Source organism: Ylistrum balloti, unplaced genomic scaffold (genome assembly GCF_031769215.1).
Source record: "Ylistrum balloti isolate Yb309-2 unplaced genomic scaffold, AGI_CSIRO_Ybal_v1 Utg370700, whole genome shotgun sequence".
Taxonomy (NCBI): domain Eukaryota; kingdom Metazoa; phylum Mollusca; class Bivalvia; order Pectinida; family Pectinidae; genus Ylistrum; species Ylistrum balloti.
Genome location: NW_026782420.1, coordinates 882,979 through 908,191, shown reverse-complemented (window position 1 = coordinate 908,191; position 25,213 = coordinate 882,979). Strand labels below are relative to the sequence as shown.

The window sequence follows — 25,213 nt, the reverse complement described above, 5'->3', positions numbered from 1 at the left end:
AGAAAGAGCTACTAATGCCAAAATTTGACAATGTTTTTATTTATTAATTTCTTCCATATTTGGTTAAGATTTAAACTTCATTTTCCTTTCTTTTAGGAACCTATCAAGATGTGACGATGTAGAGGTGATTAACCAGCTCAACACAGGTGCGGATACAGCAGGGGGGAAAATATTGCTTCATACCAAAACCAGAGATTTTCTTAAATAGAAAGTTTGACAGTACCTTTGGGTCATTCCTGATGATATATGGACAGGTGGAGGCACAATGATTTTGTAAGCTTGTTATACAGGGGGTATACAAACCAGTGGACAGAATGCAGCTAAATCAGAGTGACCATTAGCCCCAGCAGTTTACTGGTAGTGTGAATGATAGAAGACCAAGGAACTGATCTACGACCTCCTTGGCATCACAAGTGTGCAATATAGATACTGTGGACTAATTCATCCATCAACACCTATACATCACCCAAAGGTAAGCTCACCTCTTCTGTCATTAAGCACTTGACACTGGACAGCAATGGCCAAAATTGACATACCTTCCTGGGTGAGGACAACACATCACTACATCATCAACTCTCCACCTCATTCCATATGGTACATACTCATTCTTTCAGTTCACATCTAGGGTCATCCTTTCTCCATCATAGACTATGATTAACTGGCAATAGTTACGTCCATTAGTTTGTAGCCCCTACATTTTCACTAGAACAAGTAAAGGGGTTTGGAGATATATATTATTATCCATGTTTATCTATATGTGTCCCATCCTGCATCCATGTCATCATTAAAACCTCTTTATTTGTGAAGGAATTGGGATTAAACCTTATAGAAAGGTCAACAATGACAATACCTTGGATGAGTGTTTTAGTATTTCAACACCACGGTCACTTTGACTATTTATAGAAACAATGAGACTTACAAGCATGGAATCTCCTACCATCATCAGATGGTTGGCTGTTCAAATTACCCTTTGTCAGAACTGATTGGAAAACAAAATGGCCACAAGGTGCCATCTTGGATTTTGACAGTGATAGTCTGTTATCTGTTGTATGAAGTACTGGATATATCAGAGTGTTGATATGTAGGCTCTCATTGGTTTCATTTTTCCAGTTTTTGATTAGAAAAAAACCCAAATGGCTGATGACCTAGAAAAAAACCCCAAATGGCTGATGACCTAGAAAAAAAACCCAAATGGCTGATGACCAGCCAACTTAGATTTTCACAGATGTAGTATGTCATCGCTATTTCTATGTATTAGAGGGATATTTTCTGCAGATGTAGGTTTCTTGTTCAGTGAATTCAATGATGAAAGGCTACTAAGTAAGTTAAATGAATGACATTGACCCTCTTTCAGGGTCACAGGGGTCAGATGTGTTTGAACACCATAATCTCAATGTTAAAACAAGAGGCTACAAGTTGTGATATTTGTGTGATTGACAATGTAGCATTCTTTGGAATGAACTTTTTGTAAGTTCAAAAATTGACTCTCAACAAATATTCTTTTTTAAGCTGTAGAACAAATGAGCAATACAGGTGCAATGAGCTTCGTGTTATTTTCACTGTGTATTCATTACTATGCTTGTTGTGATAAATGGCCAAAGTTGTTAAACTTTCAGCTTGCAGATACATGGATGAGACATTGTGTGAAGTTGACTCTTTAGCCTATTGCATGAGGTCAATACAGCTATATACAGTAATTTTCTAGTAACAATGTGTGCACTCTTCCCAGTACAGTGATAAAGGATGAAGACAGAATTCTGTGATAGGTTAGGGTTGATACTACAGGAAAAGATTAGAGGATTTTATGTTTATGTATGTTTCATGTGAGGTTCGTTTGTTTATGCAGTTATTTGTTGGCAAGTTAGAATGAAAACTTCTGTGTGATTAATTTCATTACCTTTTTTTGGGACAAATTCAATGTCCTATTTTGATGACACCTGTGACAAAGTCTAAAATAACCTATTTTAGTCACCTTTTGTCTATTGATGTGTGCTGTCTCTGACAATTTCGACTTAGAAATCCCCTGAACTGATTCAATGAAATTTTGCACAAACCCTCCTTGGCCGAATATACATCTAAATTGTTAATTATAGGATTCTCCCCACCACAAACTCATGGGGTTTGAGCCAGGAGAAGTAAAAATCACATGAATTTTGACAATATTCTTATCCAGACTGAGCTATTCTGGAAACCATTAATTGTCATAGACGAAAGGTGTCTTCAGATGATTTATCAAAATTGTTCATCTCAACTTTATACAGAAAATGATCCTTTTGGACATGTTTTTTTCATCAGCTCACCTGGACCAAACCGAAAGGCCTAGATAAATGATATTTGCCTGATATGTTCCTAGGATGAAGCCAGATGAATTTCGCAAATATAAATTACTTTGACCTACAGTTGAAACTTGTCTTGAAATCATCAAAATTCCATTTGAGTTGAAATAATTTTCAAGTCCTGATTTTTTTCCTTCTATATTTTTGTAATTTTAGTTTGGATGACTCAAAATTAAATGAGTCGAAATTTTGGTTGACTTGAAGCGTTTTTAGGGTCCCTTCAATTGTAAAGCAAGGGAAAAGTCATTCGTCTCGAAATTAAATTTTGTCAAAACATTGTGTCCTCTGACGAAATTTGTCAATACATACACAGAGTAGAAAGTCACCTGTGCGTAACACATGGCTAATTACAGCTTATCGGCCCATTATACACACAACACCTGGTCTTTGGCGATTAATTTTCCAGTTTAATAATCCAATTAAAGGTTGGCTTCTTAATTAGTGTCAACATCCTGTAGCAGTAACTTACCTGTACATTAGCAAAAATAGCTTGTTTACACGAAACATGAAAACATTTATCTTGGTTGCATGCATCTTCAGGAACGATAAAAACAAAACCGTAAAACCTGTACAAGCTTTTGATGAAATCCGATCCCTACATTTCTGAGAAAAACTAATTTTGAGCTGCTGAAGAACTGTGATCAGGTACTTTGTCAGATTTAGTGTTTGGACAATGAAGTGCTGAAAGTATTTTTCATTGATAGAGTCTATATCTGTGGGGGATTTGTTAAGTCTAGTACTTGTACAATGTTTTCTGTAATAGGTAAAAACGTTCTAGTGCCGCATTTTTTCTATGATTATTTATTCATAATAAAGTCATATTGATATGATCCGTAGCTTCATACATCATTTCTTGTAGCGTATCAAAAGGAAATTTTTAATTTCTTTTTATTGCCCTTCCTTTGTCAATAAGGGTATTATTTAACACATGCAGGACGGAATGATGTGAGTACGAATGTATTTGATTGGAGTTATTATTAAGTTAGTATTACATTTGTTGTTTGTATGAATAAACAATAAAACGAAAAAGTAGATATTCATTTATTAGTTTATTTACTGCCATTTCAAATAACAGATTAAACTATCATAGCCCATCTACGTTCAACTGTAATCAACGTCAGGAAACTGATATCCTTAACCTTTTTTATACACTTCATTTGAGTCGAAATTCAGATAACTTGAAATATTTTCCATGGTCCCTTGAATTTTGAGATAACGAGTTTCGACTGTATTTTCAAGGTCACAGGTCAAATTTGTTAAAACATTTAAACAACTCATCATGAACTCCTAGGCCTAGAGAGATGATATTATGCTAGTATGTTCCTTTGATGAAGGTTGACAAAGTTTGAAAAAAAATGACCTTGACTTATATTCAAGGTCACAGAGTTCAAATTTGTTAAAACATTTAAGCGACTTCTCATGAACTAAAAGTCCTAGAGGAATGATATTTGTTTATTATATTCCTATGACAAAGCCTGACAAAGTTTGCAAAAGAAATTACCTTGACTTGTATTTAAGGTCACAGGGGTTGTGTCAAATTTGCTAAAATATTTCAATAGCTTCTTTTCATGAATTCATAGGTCCAGTGGCATGATATTTGGCTGGTATATATATACCAGGTGAGTACTTCAGACCCATTGGGTCTCTTTTCAATTTCAAATCATTCAGACTTGATTAGTATTGTAACATGAAGATATATTTTGATACTGCCATACTGAAAGACCATATTTTGAATATAAAATTTGAAAATCTTCTTCATTAAACGAAGATAAGCTGGAAACATCAAAACTCTACATAGTTTGAAGCATTCTTTGATGAAGAGGAATCAATTTTGCTATTTGATAGATACAGGCCATATGAGCCTCTTGTTTAAAACTCAGATGACCAATAAGGCCCTTGGGCATGTTGTATATCACTTTAGAATGTATGAAATTTTAATGAAAGCTTAAAATGTAGTATCTTTGACTTTTCATTTGTCATCAACCTTCTCCTTTGAAACAAACAGACTGTTATACAAGTCAGGGATTGAAGGATCACAGTGTATTAGAAAAGATTACTGCTACTACTGTTGAGTTACACTATTATAACAAAATATTACCTGCAAATGACACAGACCTATGTATGCATCCAGAAATGCAGTGATTCTTTAAAAGATTTCCAAACATTGAGTGACTGTACGACTGTAACATTCATATAGGGAATGTTCAGCTGAGTATCTGCCAAGCAGGTAGTATAGTTTGGTGCTAAAGGCTAGTTCTGGTGAAGTAGCCAGCTGGATGTCTGCACTACAGACTCTGTGTACCAAATATTGACTTTTACCTGCATGCTATATGGCCACACCCATATAGTGAGCTTTGCACGATAACATGATGCAAAACACCTTACATGACAACACCTGATTTTACCTGTTTGGTTGAAGTGGACTGCTATTAGAATGTTTTCCAGGTGAAGGTAAAATTTTCATATTTTGTATTATATACAATACTTTTCCTACCTGTGACACATCTTGTACCTGATTACTACAGCCTCTTACATATGTAAAACGATAAATGTTTTCATAGAATAGAAGTTCTTATAACACAACCATTAGAAGAATAGTGTGTGATGTTTTGATGACAACACGGTCACCTTCATCAGACAAATGACCAGTGTGGAGCGTAGTAGCACTGATGTATGTAATTTACTTTGGATTACATGCAGCTGAAAAAGTTGGTTGATTCCATACCATCTCGTATACTGTGTACATCAGTACTAGTACACGTCACAGTCAAATCATCTCGTATACTGTGTACATCAGTACTAGTACACGTCACACTCTAATCATCTCGTATACTATGTACATCAGTACTAGTACACGTCACACTCTAATCATCTCGTGTATACTATGTACATCAGTACTAGTACACGTCACACTCTAATCATCTCGTATACTATGTACATCAGTACTAGTACACGTCGCACTCTAATCATCTCGTATACTGTGTACATCAGTACTAGTACACGTCGCTCTCTAATCATCTCGTATACTGTGTACATCAGTACTAGTACACGTCGCACTCTAATCATCTCGTATACTGTGTACATCAGTACTAGTACACGTCGCACTCTAATCATCTCGTATACTGTGTACATCAGTACTAGTACACGTCGCTCTCTAATCATCTCGTATACTGTGTACATCAGTACTAGTACACGTCGCACTCTAATCATCTCGTATACTGTGTACATCAGTACTAGTACACGTCACACTCTAATCATCTCGTATACTGTGTACATCAGTACTAGTACATGTCACACTCTAATCATCTCGTATACTGTGTACATCAGTACTAGTACACGTCGCACTTTAATCATCTCGTATACTGTGTACATCAGTACTAGTACGCGTCGCACTCTAATCATCTCGTATACTGTGTACATCAGTACTAGTACATGTCACACTCTAATCATCTCGTATACTGTGTACATCAGTACTAGTACGCGTCGCACTCTAATCATCTCGTATACTGTGTACATCAGTACTAGTACACGTCGCACTCTAATCATCTCGTATACTGTGTACATCAGTACTAGTACACGTCACACTCTAATCATCTCGTATACTATGTACATCAGTACTAGTACACGTCACACTCTAATCATCAATTAGTTGTAATATAAGAACTCCTGCTATATTGACAATACCAACTGGAAGAAAATGTTTTAAAAAAGGAAATATAAAGGTTTTCCTCTTGTTAAAAATTTTGATGATCATTTTTGGTGCCATATTAATAAATAGTATTTGCTGTGTCATAAATATTGCACATGTAAAGAAACTGATAATAGTAAAAAATAATCAAAATAACATAAATATGTTTGCAGATATGTAATTAGGTAATAATGTTCATAAGAAAGGACCATATGTTTTTAGAAACTGAAAAGGTCTGAAGAACATACAGATTTTATGTATATATCAGTAGTGGGCCCCTTATCATCCATTTATATATATCAGTAATGGGCCCCTTATCATCCATTTATATATATCAGTAGTCAGCCCCTTATCATCCATTTATATATATATATCAGTAGTAGGCCCCTTATCATCCATATATATTTATATCAGTAGTGGGCCCCTTATCATCCATTTATATATATTAGTAGTCAGCCCCTTATCATCCATTTATATATATCAGTAATGGGCCCCTTATCATCCATTTATATATATCAGTAATGGGCCCCTTATCATCCATTTATATATGTCAGTAGTCCGCCCCTTATCATCCATTTATATATATCAGTAGTGGGCCCCTTATCATCCATTTATATATATCAGTAGTCCGCCCCTTATCATCCATTTATATATATCAGTAGTGGGCCCCTTATCATCCATTTATATATATCAGTAGTCAGCCCCTTATCATCCATTTATATATATCAGTAATGGGCCCCTTATCATCCATTTATATATATCAGTAGTCAGCCCCTTATCATCCATTTATATATATCAGTAATGGGCCCCTTATCATCCATTTATATATATCAGTAATGGGCCCCTTATCATCCATTTATATATGTCAGTAGTGGGCCCCTTATCATCCATGTATATATACATCAGTAGTGGGCCCCTTATCATCCATTTATATATATCAGTAGTGGGCCCCTTATCATCCATTTATATATATCATCATCCATTTATATATATCAGTAGTAGTCCCCTTATCATCCATTTATATATATCATCCATTTATATATATCAGTATGGGCCCCTTATCATCCATTTATATATATATATAGTGGGCCCCTTATATATATCCATTTATATATATCATTTATATATATCAGTAGTGGGCCCCTTATCATCCATTTATATATATCAGTAGTGGGCCCCTTATCATCCATTTATATATATCAGTAGTGGGCCCCTTATCATCCATTTATATATATCAGTAGTGGGCCCCTTATCATCCATTGATATATATATATATCAGTAGAGGGCCCCTTATCATCCATTTATATATATCAGTAGTGGGCCCCTTATCATCCATATATATATATATATATCAGTAGTGGGCCCCTTATCATCCATTTATATATATCAGTAGTGGGCCCCTTATCATCCATTTATATATATCAGTAGTGGGCCCCTTATATATATATATCAGTAGTGGGCCCCTTATCATCCATATATATATATATCAGTATATATATCAGGGCCCCTTATCATATATATATCAGTAGTGGGCCCCTTATATATATCATCCATTTATATATATCAGTAGTGGGCCCCTTATCATCCATTTATATATATCAGTAGTGGGCCCCTTATCATCCATTTATATATATCAGTAGTGGGCCCCTTATCATCCATGTATATATATCAGTAGTGGGCCCCTTATCATCCATTTATATATATCAGTAGTGGGCCCCTTATCATCCATTTATATATATCAGTAGTGGGCCCCTTATCATCCATTTATATATATCAGTAGTGGGCCCCTTATCATCCATTTATATATATCAGTAATGGGCCCCTTATCATCCATGTATATATATCAGTAATGGGCCCCTTATCATCCATTTATATATATCAGTAGTCAGCCCCTTATCATCCATTTATATATATCAGTAGTGGGCCCCTTATCATCCATTTATATATATCAGTAGTGGGCCCCTTATCATCCATTTATATATATCAGTAGTGGGCCCCTTATCATCCATTTATATATATCAGTAGTGGGCCCCTTATCATCCATATATATATATATATATCAGTAGTGGGCCCCTTATCATCCATTTATATATATCAGTAGTGGGCCCCTTATCATCCATGTATATATATATCAGTAGTGGGCCCCTTATCATCCATTTATATATATCAGTAGTGGGCCCCTTATCATCCATGTATATATATATCAGTAGTCCGCCCCTTATCATCCATTTATATATATCAGTAGTGGGCCCCTTATCATCCATTTATATATATCAGTAGTGGGCCCCTTATCATCCATGTATATATATCAGTAGTGGGCCCCTATCATCCATGTATATATATCAGTAGTCAGCCCCTTATCATCCATGTATATATATCAGTAGTCCGCCCCTTGTCAACCAACAGTAGCAGTATGTGTTGTTTGCTGTATGGGGTTTGTTGTTACAGGACCTTTGTAGTGCTGATGTAAGAAAAACAAATCCTGACTTAACATTGATCGCAGGATTGTCTTATCAGCATTGTTGTAGACTCGCAGACAAACCACATGATCCTGTTCACACTGACCGGTAATTTGGCCTTAATTGCCCAGCCTTCCATGCCATTCTGTACAAAAGATACATCATAAATCTTGTTTCTCTGTGTTATCAGAAAATATTTTTATTTATCTATTGGTTTTAAAACAACGCAGGCCAGTGCTAGGACGATAAAATAAAGTTTGTAAGAAAATTATCGATGTGTTGCAAAATCCATACTTTGTGTATTCCAACAATGGCTGAAAACTGGGAGTGAGTTAGCATTACTGTAGAGAGATAAAAAAGTGTTACGGGTCACAATGTGTTCATTAGCTGGTATATCACTGTGAAAATTGATGGGATTGTATGTTGATGGCTGATAGTTGTGGTGTACTTACATCCTGCCCAATCAATTATAATGTTAACGACATATAAAGAGAGGTCAAATCATTTACAAGGATTGTTTATAGTATTATTATATTATGATATGGTGATCAAACTACATCAAAGACTCAGTGTTGTGTTAAACAGAAGGTGGGATAAAGGGTTAGTGTTGTGTTAAATAGAAGGAAGAAAAGGGTTAGTGTTGTGTTAAACAGAAGGTGGGAAAGGGTTAGTGTTGTGTTAAACAGAAGGTGGGATAAAGGGTTAGTGTTGTGTTAAATAGAAGGAAGAAAAGGGTTAGTGTTGTGTTAAACAGAAGGTGGGAAAGGGTTAGTGTTGTGTTAAATAGAAGGTAGAAAAGGGTTAGTGTTGTGTTAAACAAAAGGTGGGAAAGGGTTAGTGTTGTGTTAAACAGAAGGTGGGAAAAAGGGTTAGTGTTGTGTTAAATAGAGAGTAAAAAAGGGTTAGTGCTGTGTTAAACAGAAGGTGGGAAAAAGGGTTAGTCTTGTGTTAAATAGAGGGTAGAAAAAGGGTTAGTGTTGTGTTAAACAGAGGGTAGAAAAAGAGTTAGTGTTGTGTTAAACAGAGGGAAGAATGGGTTAGTATTGTATTAAACAGAGGGTAGAAAAGGGTTAGTGTTGTGTTAAAACAGAGGGTAGAAAAGGGTTAGTGTTGTGTTAAACAGAAGGTGGGAAAAAGGGTTAGTGTTGTGTTATAGAAAAAAAGGTAGGGGTATGATATCTTTTTGATGAGATTAATAGATAAATAAAAAGTGATGTTTCTCTAAGGTAATGAGATTAACAGCTCTGACAGAAATTGTCTCTCTTTGTTCAAAGCTGATAATAATTTGGTTGACAATTATGTCCTATTACCTGTATAATTTACCTGACAGCATATACTGGTGTAGTGTCGTTCTGATGTGACATTAATTCAGCCACTTTGTGGGCTTTATTTGGTAACATTTTTTAGGGCATTGTTATGATAAAGCATAATTTCATACCTTTGTAAAATAGGTACAATTATTGTGACCTATCAATGTCATAGGCCTGAAGGCATTTGTCCCTATTTCACTTTCAATCATTACAAGCTATTTTTTCCTCATTACAGTAAAGAAGTAACAGAGACCTTTTTTAGATCACTTACCTGAAGGGGGAAAAAAATGCAGAATGAATTTCGACATTCTGAACATTCTGTGGAAGACGTGGTATTCCTGTTTACAGAGGGCCTGGAAGGGGTTACATGACTTAAATTTTAAGACTACTCCTTCAGTGGAGTTGGATTAATTTTAATCTAATTTGGTATATTAGCTGGTTGGGTCAAAGTAGAATCAACATTGTAAGATGAAGGAAAGTGCCCATCTGAAGGCAATGGATGGGGGATCTGTAGGTACTTCATTTATGTTGGGATAGTGGGGACATGTATGTTCAGCGAACAGTAATTCTTAAAAATTGACTACATAAGTACAGGTGAAGGGTTAAAAAACTGAGAACATCTGTGTGATCAGGCTAAGAGGACTTGGTGGGCAGATAGTATCTATTAGTAAACATGGTGCCTAATTCATATTAGGGGCAAGTAAATGAAAGGCTTTCACAAGTTGAAGATTCTTGTTTATGTTACTCAAATTCAATCAGATTGGTGCTTATTTTACTATAACCTTCTGTACTTGAATCTACTTAATTTAGGAATATAACACATAAGTTCGAGCAAGAATAATAGATTTCATATGAAAAAATCCCGAGTCAAAATTTTACGTTGGAGGTTGCTAAATATACTGACTTCTGCTGAGACTTGTGTATAGGTAATTACTTTAATGTTTTCATCATTCTGCCTTTACTTATGATCAACTTGTGTGTATTTTGATAACGTTTTCATCATTCTGCCTTTACTTATGATCAACTTGTGTGTATTTTGATAACAGGAAGACATAATGAAAGACGAGGAGTTATTTATACTCCAGTCATGTCATCTTTTTGTTAACAAAGTTATTCAAGAATTTTTTGATGATTTATTCACTTTTCAAGTAATTAAACTGTTATAGTATCCTAGTGGTTTTTTAGTTGTACGAGTGTTAACCACTAGACATGTTTAACATCCTGTAAACATGGCAGCCTTTGAAGTAAAACTATTACGTGTGCCATGGAGACAGAGTTATCTTGTTCCCAAATACAAACATACAATTTGTAGCCAACGACTTACAAAGGTTTCTGTTAACAAGGTCTTTGCCCTATCAAATAACAGACTGAAATTTGTCATCAAACGCTTCAGCCAGTATACCAGACAGAAAAGTTTGAACTGAAATACAAATGATATTCCCACAAATTCTTTGTTATAAGTCATCAAATAAAATGCCTGCAATCTGATATCATAGTGTTACATCTGTCATATGTCTGTCAGGATATCATCTGGTGTCATTTCAATTTAATTGATTTAATTGTACATTTTAACAGTAATCTTAATTTAGCATGTTTCAGGCTGAAAGTATTGGGCTGAAATATGATTATGCTAATTTCAATATAATAAGGTGTGTGGTTTATATAACAATTACTGTGTAGATTTGCTTTATTGTGATTGCACCAAATAACCCAAATACAACGGCAGAAGATTGTGCTATATATTCACAACTTACTGTGGTCATTGAACGTGGCTTAAAAAGGATTTACTGTATAAAATGACCAACATGGCCTATAGATCTTCAAGGAAGTCAGTGACCTATTTTTGTGCTAATAACTATGTTATTGACATAGAGTAGTTATAAGTCATTGTGGGACAGTTCACCAAGACTCTGATGATTGATCTCTTGAGTTACATGTGTATCTTTCACATTGTTGTCTTTGACAACAGAGAAACAGGCTATTACAGCGACATCATGACATTAATTTTACATGTTTACATGTTCAAATAGATATTTTTAGGAGACTTCAAAAATACAGGCTATCCCAAATGATCATGATAGGTTACAACCCTCCCTTCCTCTCATGAGAGAACATTGTCTAGTTGTTGCTGGTAGCCTAGAGTGTTAGATCATAGGAACACAGACTTAATCTCTGTCCCATCTGTCGTTCCCTCCCACTATCATCCTTCACTTATTGTGTTATCTATTCTTCTCACTTTCCTATATTTTCTAATCATCTGAATGACGGAAAGGTGAGACATAGAGCCTGTTAAATAAATGAATAAATTAAACATGTTTTAAGGTGAGAGCATATGTAGTTTTGTCTTACATATAGGTCAGTTGTATTTAAAATCAAAATTTAATTAACCTGTTGTATTGGTTTTATTTACGATATCATTGAATAGGTAAATCATGCTTCAGATTTCCTATATATGTATAAATATTCTCAAGGGATTCCCATGATAACACAAACATGAGCAATGTATTTGTGTATTTAACTTACAGAATTCCCATGATACCACATCACAATATTTGTGTATTTAACTTACAGAATTCCCATGATAACACAAACACGAACAATGTTTGTGTATTTAACTTATAGAATTACCATGATAACACATCACAATATTTGTGTATTTAACTTACAGAATTACCATGATACCACATCACAATATATGTGTATTTATTAGCTTACAGAATTCCCATGATACCACATCACAATATATGTGTATTTATTAACTTACAGAATTCCCATGATACCACATCACAATATTTGTGTATTTAACTTACAGAATTCCCATGATAACACAAACACAAACAATGTTTGTGTATTTAACTTACAGAATTCCCATGATAACACAAACAACATCACAATATTTGTGTATTTAACTTACAGAATTCCAATGATAGTACAAATAACAGATATATTTTCTTAATAATGTATCTGTAATTTAGAAAACAAAATTTCAATGAAGCGTCACATACTTACAAAACAGTAATGAACATAAAAGTTAAACATACACAGATAAATGACCGTTAAAAAGATGAAAGTTGTATTTCTGTAACAAAAAGTATAGCTTGGTAAAGCTTAATCACATATTGGACACCTCAACATTTCTATCTGAGTTTTGATGGTCCAGCAACTCTGAATCAGTGATGCTGAGAAGCTGGACTTTCTCAGACGGTACAAGTGCTATTCCAGTCAAACCTTTTATAATCTGTTAGAGGACATCTGAACCCATCAGATGTATTTTGGGGACAAAAACTTTCAATTTTGTAATTACTACAAATTGTAGCTTTGTTGTTTTCTTTACTTAGACTTTGTTTATTGGCATATTGAAACAAGTGCTGTAAATTAATAAGTGATTTTTTGCTTTTAATTGTTGGGAAGAATGATTTCTTTTTAATAGAAATGTTTTATTTGATTGACTTTTCAGATTGGAAAGTTTAAATGTATTTTAATGCATCAATATGACAACAGCATATCATGATGTTAACATATTAATACCATATTTTCTGGATTGTAAGCAATTGCCTTTTACTTTGTGGTCAATGCAGTATATATGTAGATGGAAAAAAGGCAGTATGGAAAATAAAAAAAAAATGAAGCACATACCATTAAGAGATATTACCAAGTTTGGCACGAGTACCTGTCTATCACATGTTCGTGGCTGAAACAGATCGTCTAGAACCATCATTTGTAATTGTATGCAAAATGATTTTAAGATTGAAATTAAAATAACATTCTTGTGGATTTAATTAATCATACCTTTTAATATGAATCCATAATATCTTCTGAACGTTAATGGTTGCTTTGGAAACCATAGTAGAAGTTTACAATAGCCTGTTACGTCCTGGTATTGATAGGTCATCAGGTTATAGGTCAAATTCTCTAACAAACGCCATGCTTGTTTACCACAAGGATGTCTTTGTGTAACTTACATGAAGAAATAATATGGGACTATAAGAGTTTTGTCAGCTTGCAAAAGCCTTTGCTAATATTCAACAGTACAGACACCGATGTTGAGATTGTTCAGTAAACCGTCTTAACATCAAGTCCTATATCTGTACTTAGACAATATTTGGAGGCTCTCAAGCCAAACAAGTTCAATAATTGCTATTTTATGTTTTTGAAACACATCAATAAAATAAAGGAATCTTGGTGTATAATTTATTTTTGCAAACTTTATTATTAAATGTTTCACTGTCAATCTTGATAAATTGCCTTCTGTTGTCTGTTATATCAACAAATCTTGGTCAACATAATGATTACCACATTAAAATGGTGTGACTTATATTCCAATGTGGCTAATTTGTGGATCATATTGAAGATTCTTTAAAAACTGGGTCTGAGGCTTATATAGTGGTGCTGTTTATAACCTGGAAAATGCGGTAATCAAATTTAGGTATTTGGGAGGTGAGAGACATCAATTTGAGTGAATTTTGCATTTTGTGCTTCTTGTGGCTTGTATAAGATCAACATTGGTACAGTTTTTGCAGATACAACATTGGTATAGTACAGGTACAGTGCTGGTACAGTATTAATATGGGTACAACACTAGCACAGTATGTACAAGTACAACACTGATACAGTATGTACAGGAACAACACTGGTACAGTACAGGTACAACACTGGTACAGTATGAACAGATACAACACTGGTACAGTATGAACAGGTCAACACTAGTACAGTACAGGTACAACACTGGTACAGTATGTACAAGTACAACACTGATACAGTATGTACAGGAACAACACTGGTACAGTACAGGTACAACACTGGTACAACATGTACAGGTACAGCACTGGAACATTTTGTACAGGTACAACACTGGTACAGTATGTACAGAAACAACACTGGTACAGTACAGGTAGAACACTGGTACAGTATGAACAGGTACAACACTGGTACAGTATGTACAACACGGGTACAGTACAGGTACAACACTGGTACAGTATGTACAGATACAACACTGGTGCAGTACAGGTACATCACTGGTACAGTATGTACAGGTACAACACTTGTGCATTATGTATAGGTACAATACTGGTACAGTATGTACAGGCACAACACTTGTGCATTATGTACAGGTACAACACTGGTACATTATGTACAACACTGGTACGGTACAACACTGGTGCATTATGTACAACACAGGTACAGTACAGGTACAACACTGGTACAGTATGTACAGGTACAACACAAAGGTACAGAATATACAGGTACAGCACCCATCTATTATTTACAGGTACAGCACCAGTACATTAAGTACAGGTACAACACTGGTACAGTATGTACAGGCACAACACAAAGGTAGAGAATATACAGGTATAGCACCCATCTATTATTTACAGGTACAGCACCAGTACATTAAGTACAGGTACAACACTGGTTGAGTACAATAGTGGGTACAGAACATAGGGATATACAGTAATAGTGTGGCCAGGCTGAGACAGCACATATGGCTTGTTGTATACATGTGGGTTGTGAGGATGCTCAGTAGAGATGTCAGCTGGGTTGGCATGTGTGTACCTGGCTGCTGGCCTCCTTCATACTGCTTGCTGCCTCTGACACAAACTAGCTCATCCTGCTCATCAGCCAACATCTCTTTTATTGCCAATCAAGATGAATGAAAGATGTGGAAAAAATATGAGAATCCCACGATAAACCATTCAAGGTTACTATCGCCATGAAGGTTTTTCCCCAGTCTTTTATTGCCAAGCGTTTGAAAATACCAATGTCTTTGTGAAGCTGTGTATTTTGGCTGTCTGCGTCTGGCTGTCCCTGCTTCAGTGTTGTCACTAGATAGGTGACTGTTTTACTATGATACAGCTGACATGCCGTAGTAGGTGGTGGGAGAAGTGATACTGGGAGAAGTGATACTTGGAGAAGCGAGTCACAGGTAGCAGTAGTGGTGAGAGTTGTGGGATTAACACAAGGATTGAATATTGATGACATTCTTGGGAATTACCAGAAAAATTGTGATGTAACTTTAGTGATGGAATGCACAGGAGGTTGTACAGACATCAAGAAAAACGTGTATTGAGGCGCTGGGTGGCAGCAGAGGAAAGACAAACAGGTAGTTATCCAGGTGGTAGAGGAAGTAATCCTGTACTGTGTTATGTAGGCATGAACTTATTAGTGCCAAGAAAGTAATGTGTAGTGATATCAATAGTATTCAGTGGTAATACTACTAAGTAGTAGAGGAAGTGGTATACAATAGTAATACCTAGTAGTAAAGGTAATTGTGTACAGTGGTAATATTACCTAGTAGTAGAGGAAGTGGTTTAGTGGTAATACTACCTTGTAGTTAAGAAAGAGGTATGTAGTGATAATACTAGCTAGTAGTTAATGAAGTGGTATGTAGTGGTAATACTATTTAGTAGTTAAGGAAGTGGTATGTAGTGATAATACTACCAAGTAGCAGATGAAGTGGTATGTAGTGGTAATACTACCTAGTAGTTAAGGAAGTGGTATGTAGTGATAATACTACCAAGTAGCAGATGAAGTGGTATGTAGTGGTAATACTACCTAGTAGTTAAGGAAGTGGTATGTAGTGGTAATACTAGCTAGTAGTTAAGGAAGTGGTATGTAGTGGTTATACTACCTAGTAGTTAAGGAAGTGGTATGTAGTGGTAATATTACCTAGTAGTAGAGGAAGTGGTATATAGTGGTAATACTACCTAGTAGTTAAGGAAGTGGTATGTAGTGGTAATACTACCTTGTAGTTAAGGAAGTGGTATGTAGTGGTAATATTACCTGGTAGTAGAGGAAGTGGTTTAGTGGTAATATTACCTTGTAGTTAAGGAAGTGTAATGTAGTGGTAATATTACCTAGTAGTAGAGGAAGTGGTATGTAGTGGTAATACTAGCTAGTAGTTAAGGAAGTGGTATGTAGTGGTAATACTAGCTAGTAGTTAAGGAAGTGGTATGTAGTGGTAATACTAGCTAGTAGTTAAGGAATTGGTATGTAGTGGTAATACTACCTAGTAGTTAAGGAAGTGGTATGTAGTGGTATATGTAGTGGTAATACTACCTAGTAGTTAAGGAAGTGGTATGTAGTGGTAATACTAGCTAGTAGTTAAGGAATTGGTATGTAATGGTAATACTACCTAGTTGAGGAAGTGGTATGTAGTGGTAATACTAGCTAGTAGTTAAGAAATTGGTATGTAGTGGTAATACTAGCTAGTAGTTAAGGAATTGGTATGTAGTGGTAATACTACCTAGTAGTTAAGGAAGTGGTATGTAGTGGTAATACTAGCTAGTAGTTAAGGAATTGGTATGTAGTGGTAATACTACCTAGTAGTTAAGGAAGTGGTATGTAGTGGTAATACTAGCTAGTAGTTAAGGAATTGGTATGTAGTGGTAATACTACCTAGTTGAGAAAGTGGTGTACGATGGTGTTAGTACTTATAAGTAGTATGTACAGTGGTAATACACAATGGTACAGGAAATGGTATGCAGTAGTGATTGACAATTTATTTATGAACAAAAATATTGAATGAGATAACTACTGTCTTTGATTAATGCAAATTATCAACCCATTATCATCCAAATATCGTGATAGCTACTAGCAAGACAGAAAACTATCGATCAGTACAGATAGTGGCCTGTTTGGGATATTGAAAATAATATGATCATCTTTTGAAACACTTACATGTTTGACTGTTAAGAAACGACTGGTTTCATTTTATTCTCCTTCATGTTGGATATCACACCAGAGAAGCCTTGAGCACATGCATGCTGGTGTATTGGTGGAAGTTAGTGTTGACATAGTAGTGTGCGCAGTGTGGATTAAGACTTGTGACTACAGATTTATTATTTATTTATTAAATTGGTTTTATTTGTATTTACCAAGCATATATAGGAGTCTTACAATAACTTGTTTGTCATAATAAATAGGAATAGTCTTAGTGGCAGTATTTTATCAAAACGTTTAGTGAAATGTTGTTCCTCTTTAGACATACACATATGCATACCTACAAAACACTCACTACTGTATATAATGATCGCTTGTATATACCGATTGCCTGCATATACAGAGTTGGGGCTTCAGTTTGTCACATAGAAGATGTTACAGCAACACATGAAAGAAAATCTGACTCATGGAAACTGTAATTACCTAGTTTGGTCAGTAATAGATAGATAATGACTAGTACCAGTGATTTCAACACTTAACACTGTAGATTAAGCCTAGTGTGAAGACAAGTGTTTTTGTATGCAAGGTAAATAAATCTTTGTTAATTGGATAGGTAAGTGTACAAGGTAGCTTTTCTGATGTCAAAGAAAACAAATAATTCGATTGTTTTCACTTAATTTGTATAGTACTTCATATTAAAGAAAAGAAGGTAACTAGAAATCAGTAAATGAGATGAAAACAAATTTTTGAAGAGGATACTTTCAAGTTTTGAACTTTATATAATTTATGTGACATGTTAGTTGAATATTCCTAGATCAATTTCTTGGCTCCAGAGATCATATTTGTATTTGCAAGTTATGTAAGTACGAGCATATTTTCAGCATTTGCAACCTTGAAAAATACCTACGCAAATTACTACCCAGTGGTACAGAAAGTGGTGAAAGGTTGTAACACTACCCAATAGTACAGGAAGTAATGTACAGATATATGACTACCTTGTGAAGTAAGTGGTATTTTGTGGATTTAGTGATGAAAGGTGGTGTATCAAGATAGATGATGATTATCATAACCTGAAAGTTACAAATGTGACAAACTTGGGTCCATTCACTTACTCATGGAGTTAGAAATGGTTATTTGTCATTAACAATATTTACAATTTTATTTCTTTGTAAAATATATTAGACTGAAGATATGTATGCCTCTCTATATTGCCCTCTGTCCAAGGAAAGACCAGTTATTCTAAAAATAGAATTTTACCAAAATTGATTTGTAATCATTTTGAATTCAGTTATTATTGACATTTTAAACTCAGTTGCCTTAGTTTTTGACAGAAGGTAAATTGCATTAGTTTGAGTTACCAGTACTGAATAAAATAAAAATAAAAATAAATAAAAAAATAAAATAAAATAAAATAAAGCAGAAGAATGATTGTTGTGTAGACTCCCAGGGGATGTAGATATGTGGCTAAATTGTAAATGGTAAATTGTAATACAGTAAGTTTTGTAAAGTGGTCACTAATGATACAGGGAGCGTCGTAGTGGTCCCAGGTGATACAGGAAGTGTTGTATAGTAGTCACTTGTGATACAGGAAGTGTTGTATAGTGGTCACTAGTGATACAGGAAGTGTTGTATAATGGTCACTGGTGATACAGGAAGTGTTGTATAGTAGTCACTAGTGATACAGGAAGTGTTGTATAATGGTCACAGGTGATACAGGAAGTGTTGTATAGTGGTCACTAGTGATACAGGAAGTGTTGTATAATGGTCACTGGTGATACAGGAAGTGTTGTATAGTAGTCACTAGTGATACAGGAAGTGTTGTATAGTGGTCACTAGTGATACAGGAAGTGTTGTATAGTAGTCACTAGTGATACAGGAAGTGTTGTATAGTAGTCACTAGTGATATAGGAAGTGTTGTATAATGGTCACTGGTGATACAGGAAGTGTTGTATAATGGTCACTGGTGATACAGGAAGTGTTGTATAGTAGTCACTAGTGATATAGGAAGTGTTGTATAATGGTCACTGGTGATACAGGAAGTGTTGTATAGTGGTCACTGGTGATACAGGAAGTGTTGTATAATGGTCACTGGTGATACAGGAAGTGTTGTATAGTGGTCACTGGTGATACAGGAAGTGTTGTATAGTGGTCACTGGTGATACCGGAAGTGTTGTTTAGTGGTCACTGGTGATACAGGAAGTGTTGTATAGTGGTCACTGGTGCTATAGAGTGTGTTATATAATGGTCTGTAGGAACTGGGACCCTATAGGTCTGTTAGGGACAGTGTCATGTGTAGGAACTGGGACATTGTAGATCTGTTAGGAACAGTATCATATGTATGAACTGGGACCTTGTAGATCTGTTTTGGACAGTGTCATGTGTATGAACTGGGACCTTGTAGATCTGTTATGAACAGTATTTTGTGTAGGATGTGGGACCTTGTAGATCTGTTATGAACAGTATTTTGTGTAGGATCTGGGACCCTATACTATACGGTTTACTACAAAGGAAAGTTACTGCTTTACATTGTAAGAACACAAATTGTAGTCACTAGAGGGAAATACTGGAATTGTGCGATATATTGGACAGGAGGAGTTAGTGACACCTATTGATGACAAATGTAACTGTGAGTGTGGGTCAGCTGCTTGGTAGGGCAGATCAGTAAAATGTGAAGGACATAGCTGGATGCTAGGACACAGAGATTGGGGTTTGTATAAATTTTTTGGATTTTTTCTTTTGATGTTAAAGGGTAACTGAGAAAGTAATTATTTATTAGTGTAGTTGTTACAAATTTACATTGTTCTACTTTGTAAAGGTTATTCATATTGACAGACACTACATTCTCAAAACACCCTGTTAAAATGGAAGTTGTCACCAGAATTTAATTGGTAAAGTAAAATAACAGGCATATATTGTTTTATACCCATGATCACTTTATCATAGGATGCAAAAACTAGACACAACTATCTTAAGGTCTCTGTACCCTGTTTCTTTGCAAACAAACTTTTGATTTGATTTAGACCTGAAATATTGTTTGTTTACTGGTTACACCCTGTTGAGCACAGTAACAAAGTGGAAAGGTTAAGTATTTGCTTGCTGTTTCTGTATTAACTTCATGTTATGTTAAATAATTTGTTATAAAAATGTATACACAGTTGAAGTTCATATGTGAAAGCACAGAATTTCATAGCAAACATTTACTAAAATCATTTTTGAAAATTTATGTCCAAAATATTTGGTTGAAATCAAATTGGCAATTAGATGTAAGAAACTATTTAAGGAAAAAATGGTGTGTGAAAATGTGAATACTTTTGTATTAAAGTACATGAATTTGAGCATCTTCTGTATTTGGGAGGAGATGCTTTTTTTTTCTAGATTTATATTATACACCTCACTTACTTAATGTTGGTATGTAATAATCACTTTGTCTGCATTTCCTTGCGTGCTTGCATAAGTCTGTTCAAGCATATATCCATGCATGCCAATCTTGTGCATAAAATAGTTCATTAATCCTTGGATGGTTCATATTCATACTATATCATGACATCATGTTCTGCAACTGATCATGTTTGAATTTTGGTGGACATTGGTTAAGGTTAAAGGTTAAATGTCACTTAGTACCACTTTTTAAATAAAAACCCCTGTGTAAAAGATATCTGAGATCCTCGACAGATTTAGTTAAACCATTAAAGGATCAATCATTGGGAGGGGAATAGGGGGTTGGGAGGGGGATGGGGGATTGGGTTGGGGTTGGGAATGGGATGGGGGATTGGGTTGGGGTTGGGAATGGGATGGGGGATTGGGTTGGGGTTGGGAGAGGGATGGGGGATTGAGTTGGGGTTGGGAGGGGGATGAGGGATTGGGTTGGGGTTTGGGAGATGGTATACATCCATGAGAGCACCTGCTCATATTGTTTTCAGTTGGAAATACTTTGACCCATTTGGGTTTTGAATAAAATAAGTATTTCAGGGTTTTCACGATGTTCATATTCATAAGACTGTTCGAATTTTTTATGGATGGCAAGAAGTTGTGTTTTTTAAGTGGCAATTAGACTGAAAATGACTGATTGAAGCATGGCAATATTGCTCTCCTCTCTCTGTTTTCTGACACATTGACACTTTCTAAGCTTTTTAAGTAAGAGACATGACTTTGTTGACTGCTGATAAGAATCATAAACATAGTGACTGATGTTGGAATTCCTTAAGTAAAAATTGTACCCACATTGACTGATATTAACACTCCATAAGTAAGAAACATAATCATATTGACTGATATTGACACTCCTTAAGTATGATATACAACCATATTGACTGATATTGACATTCCTTAAGTATGATATACAACCACATTGACTGATATTGACACTCCATAAGTAAGAAACATAACCACATTGACTGATATTGACACTCCATAAGTAAGAAACATAACCACATTGACTGATATTGACACTCCATAAGTAAGAAACATAACCACATTGACTGATATTGACACTCCTTAAGTATGATATCCAACCATATTGACTGATATTGACACCCCATAAGTAAGAAACATAATCATATTGACTGATATTGACACTCCTTAAGTATGATATACAACCATATTGACTGATATTGACATTTCTTAAGTATGATATACAACCATGTTGACTGATATTGAGACTCCCATAGTAAGAGTGATCCAATGTTCTTGTTCTACAGTCATTTTTACTATTGATTCTGTCACTCTTTGTTAGCATTTCATGGTCAAGTTTCAGAGCTCAAACTTGAGTCCAGTAAGGCAGCTGATTCAACAAGTTGACCCCAAGGGACTAAACTCACAGTGACCGTAAAGGGTGTGTAATTAGCACTTTTGTGCTAACAGATGTGGACTGGATAAGTCATCATTTCATTAGGTAGAACAGGTCATCTCTGAGGGTTGATTAGTACTCTCAAATTCTGATGTTGCAGCAAAATATAGATTGACATGTATAAGCCCTAAGAGTTTTAATACTGGGAGATGTTCCCCTGGGGTGACATGGCTTTACCACTTTGTCTGTCCGGCCATTATCTTATCCCCATCATATTTAACAAGAGTTGTGCAAAACTGTTCATATAGGACATGAACACTTCTGATGAGTTAATGAAAAGTTTTGGCATTTTGAAAAGTTCTATCAGTGTTTGCCTCTGACCGAGTGTTCTGTCTGTCACATCATGGTCACCTGTCGTCTACAATAAACACAACTTCATGACAGCTCTATAACTGATGGCCCTTACAAAAATCAACACATTCTTTTGTTTTTGGTTCTGCAAAGGATACAGGTGTTGTCAGAATGGAAGTGGGTTTGTACGCCCTAAGCTGAAATCGAATCTTTTGACTACACCAGGGAAAACAACCATGTCACAATCTATTAGCAGCATCTTGATGCTTTCCTGTCAGTATGTACCATTGGCCCACATTTTAGTGTAGTTTTCTATAAAGATACGTGAATGTGTGTCATATTAGCATAATTTGTTCATTAGGACCAACACCAGCAATGTTGATATCCTGCAATGGCTACTTAATGATTCTTTATCTAGAAAACCAAACTGTGGAAACTCGGAAATCGATCACCAGTACCAAAGATAAGACAAAATTATTTGTCCAAGTTGCAATTTTCACAAGTGCTAAGGAGGTCAGGTTGTCCCGATCTAGAATCTGGCTTTTGGCAGATTATGGTTGTATTTAATGGCAATGTTAATCCAACCAGGCCTGACCTATTATGTTAGTTCCATCAGGCCCCAATGTTAAACCACCCAGGCCTGACCTACCTTGTTAGGTCTATTAGGCCCCAATGTTAATCCACCCAGGCCTGACCTACCTTGTTAGGTCTATCAGGCCAATGTTAATCCACCCAGGTCTGACCTACCTTGTTAGGTCTACCTATCAGGCCAATGTTAATCCAACTGAGCCAGACCTACCTTGTTAACACCACAGGGCCTGAACTACCCTGTTTTATCTTTCAGGCTCCATGCTAATCCAACTGGACCCGACCTGCTTCGTTAGGTCTATCAGGCCAGTGTTTACCTACCCAGGCCTGATCTATCCAGTTATGTCTGCCAGGCCAATGTTAATTCACCCAGGCCTGATCTACCCAGTTATGTCTGCCAGGCCAATGTTAATCCACCCAGGCCTGATCTACCCAGTTATGTCTGCCAGGCCAATGTTAATCCACCCAGGCCTGATCTACCCAGTTATGTCTGCCAGGCCAATGTTAATCCACCCAGGCCTGACCTACCTTGTTATGTCTGCCAGGCCAATGTTAATTCACCCAGGCCTGATCTACCCAGTTATGTCTGCCAGGCCAATGTTAATCCACCCAGGCCTGACCTACCTTGTTATGTCTGCCAGGCCAATGTTAATCCAATTGAGCTTGATCTACCTTGTTAACACCACCGGGTGTTACCTACCCTGTTAGTCTTTCAGGCTCAATGTTAACACAACTGGGCTGACCTACCCTATTATATCTGTTAGGCCAATGTTTGCTTTCATCCAGCTAAGTTAATATGTTATTGATTTGGTAAAAATGGAGAATAATTTGGGATAATTAAGTTGAATTTGTCCGTTATGCATTTAATTTGTGTCTGGAAACAGCCTAACCTGTAACTTACATGAAGGGCTTTCAGTGGGATGAGGCAGGAGTGTCACCATATGGGAGAGGTCAGCTGTGTACAGCAGTCTGTGTAGACAGGTGTCAGAAAAAACAGTACAACAACAGTACCAATAGAGATTACAGTGAAGACAGTAGTCCATATAGACAAGTATGAATAAACACAGTACAACACAGTCCAGTGAGGGATTGCTATAGACAGTTATCACGATAGACCGGTAACAGTTAAGACCGTAGACATCAGAGAAAGATTACTGTAGACATTAGTCAGTGTAGGCTGGTATCAGCAAAGACAATAAAATGAAAGAAAATTAGGTATTACTGTAGACAGTAGTCAGTAAAGGCAGGTGTCAATAATATGTTAGAATAAGAAACTACTGTAGACCATATGGTCAGTATAGACAAGTTCAGTAAAATATTAGAATTATAGAGATAGCTTTAGACAGTAGTCAAAAATGGCAGGACACTGTTGTAGATATCCCTTGTTTACATTGGATGTTGTTGTGCTTTTGTATAAGTCTGTGCATGACAAGAAGAAAAAATGTGAATTATAGTATTAGCAAATCACATTCTCTGAAATAATTTTTAACTGCACTTAGATTTGCAGTGTGTATCCTGACCATATATGACTACATGAATGTCTGCCATGTACACAGTGTTTCTCCCTTGGCACTATAGTCTCAAGTCTCCATTCACAAGTAAAATGTAAATTGATTATTTGGGGTAGTGTATTGGTGATGGATATGTAGGAGGGCATTGACGTAAGAGCTGGCTGGATATAATGGGGAGTAATGTGGTGAGGTATATGTGGGGGCGTGATTGGAGTGAGGGGGTGTACCAGCTGCTTCTTCTGCTTCTGCCACCTACTTACAAAATCTTATTACCACAATAGTACTGGCCTTGTGTTGGCCTACACATCCCCAGCATTCTCCGTAATTACTGCTAGTTTACTCCAGGCTGTATTGACTTCTGGTAAAACTATAAATCTTTGTTTTTACATCTGATTGCCTCAAGTCTATTTGTTATTGAATGATAGCTTTTTAACAATGGTTTATATGTGTGCAGTATAAATCTGTTTTGTAAGTATATCCATGGATAACTCTCCCCCTCCCTCCCCCTTTCCATCCATTAGATCG

General features: G+C 35.9%; 1 protein-coding gene across 1 annotated transcript in view; it reads left to right on the top strand.

Annotated features, from left to right (window-relative positions):
• Nucleotides 1-392: 392 nt before the first annotated feature.
• LOC132557612 (cAMP-regulated phosphoprotein 21-like) overlaps nt 393-25,213 on the top strand; it is a 49,547-nt gene continuing 24,726 nt past the window's right edge. Inside the window, exon 1 of the mRNA XM_060222119.1 lies at nt 393-472. The gene's annotated coding sequence lies outside the window, so the exon portion shown is untranslated. The remainder of the gene's footprint in view (nt 473-25,213) is intronic.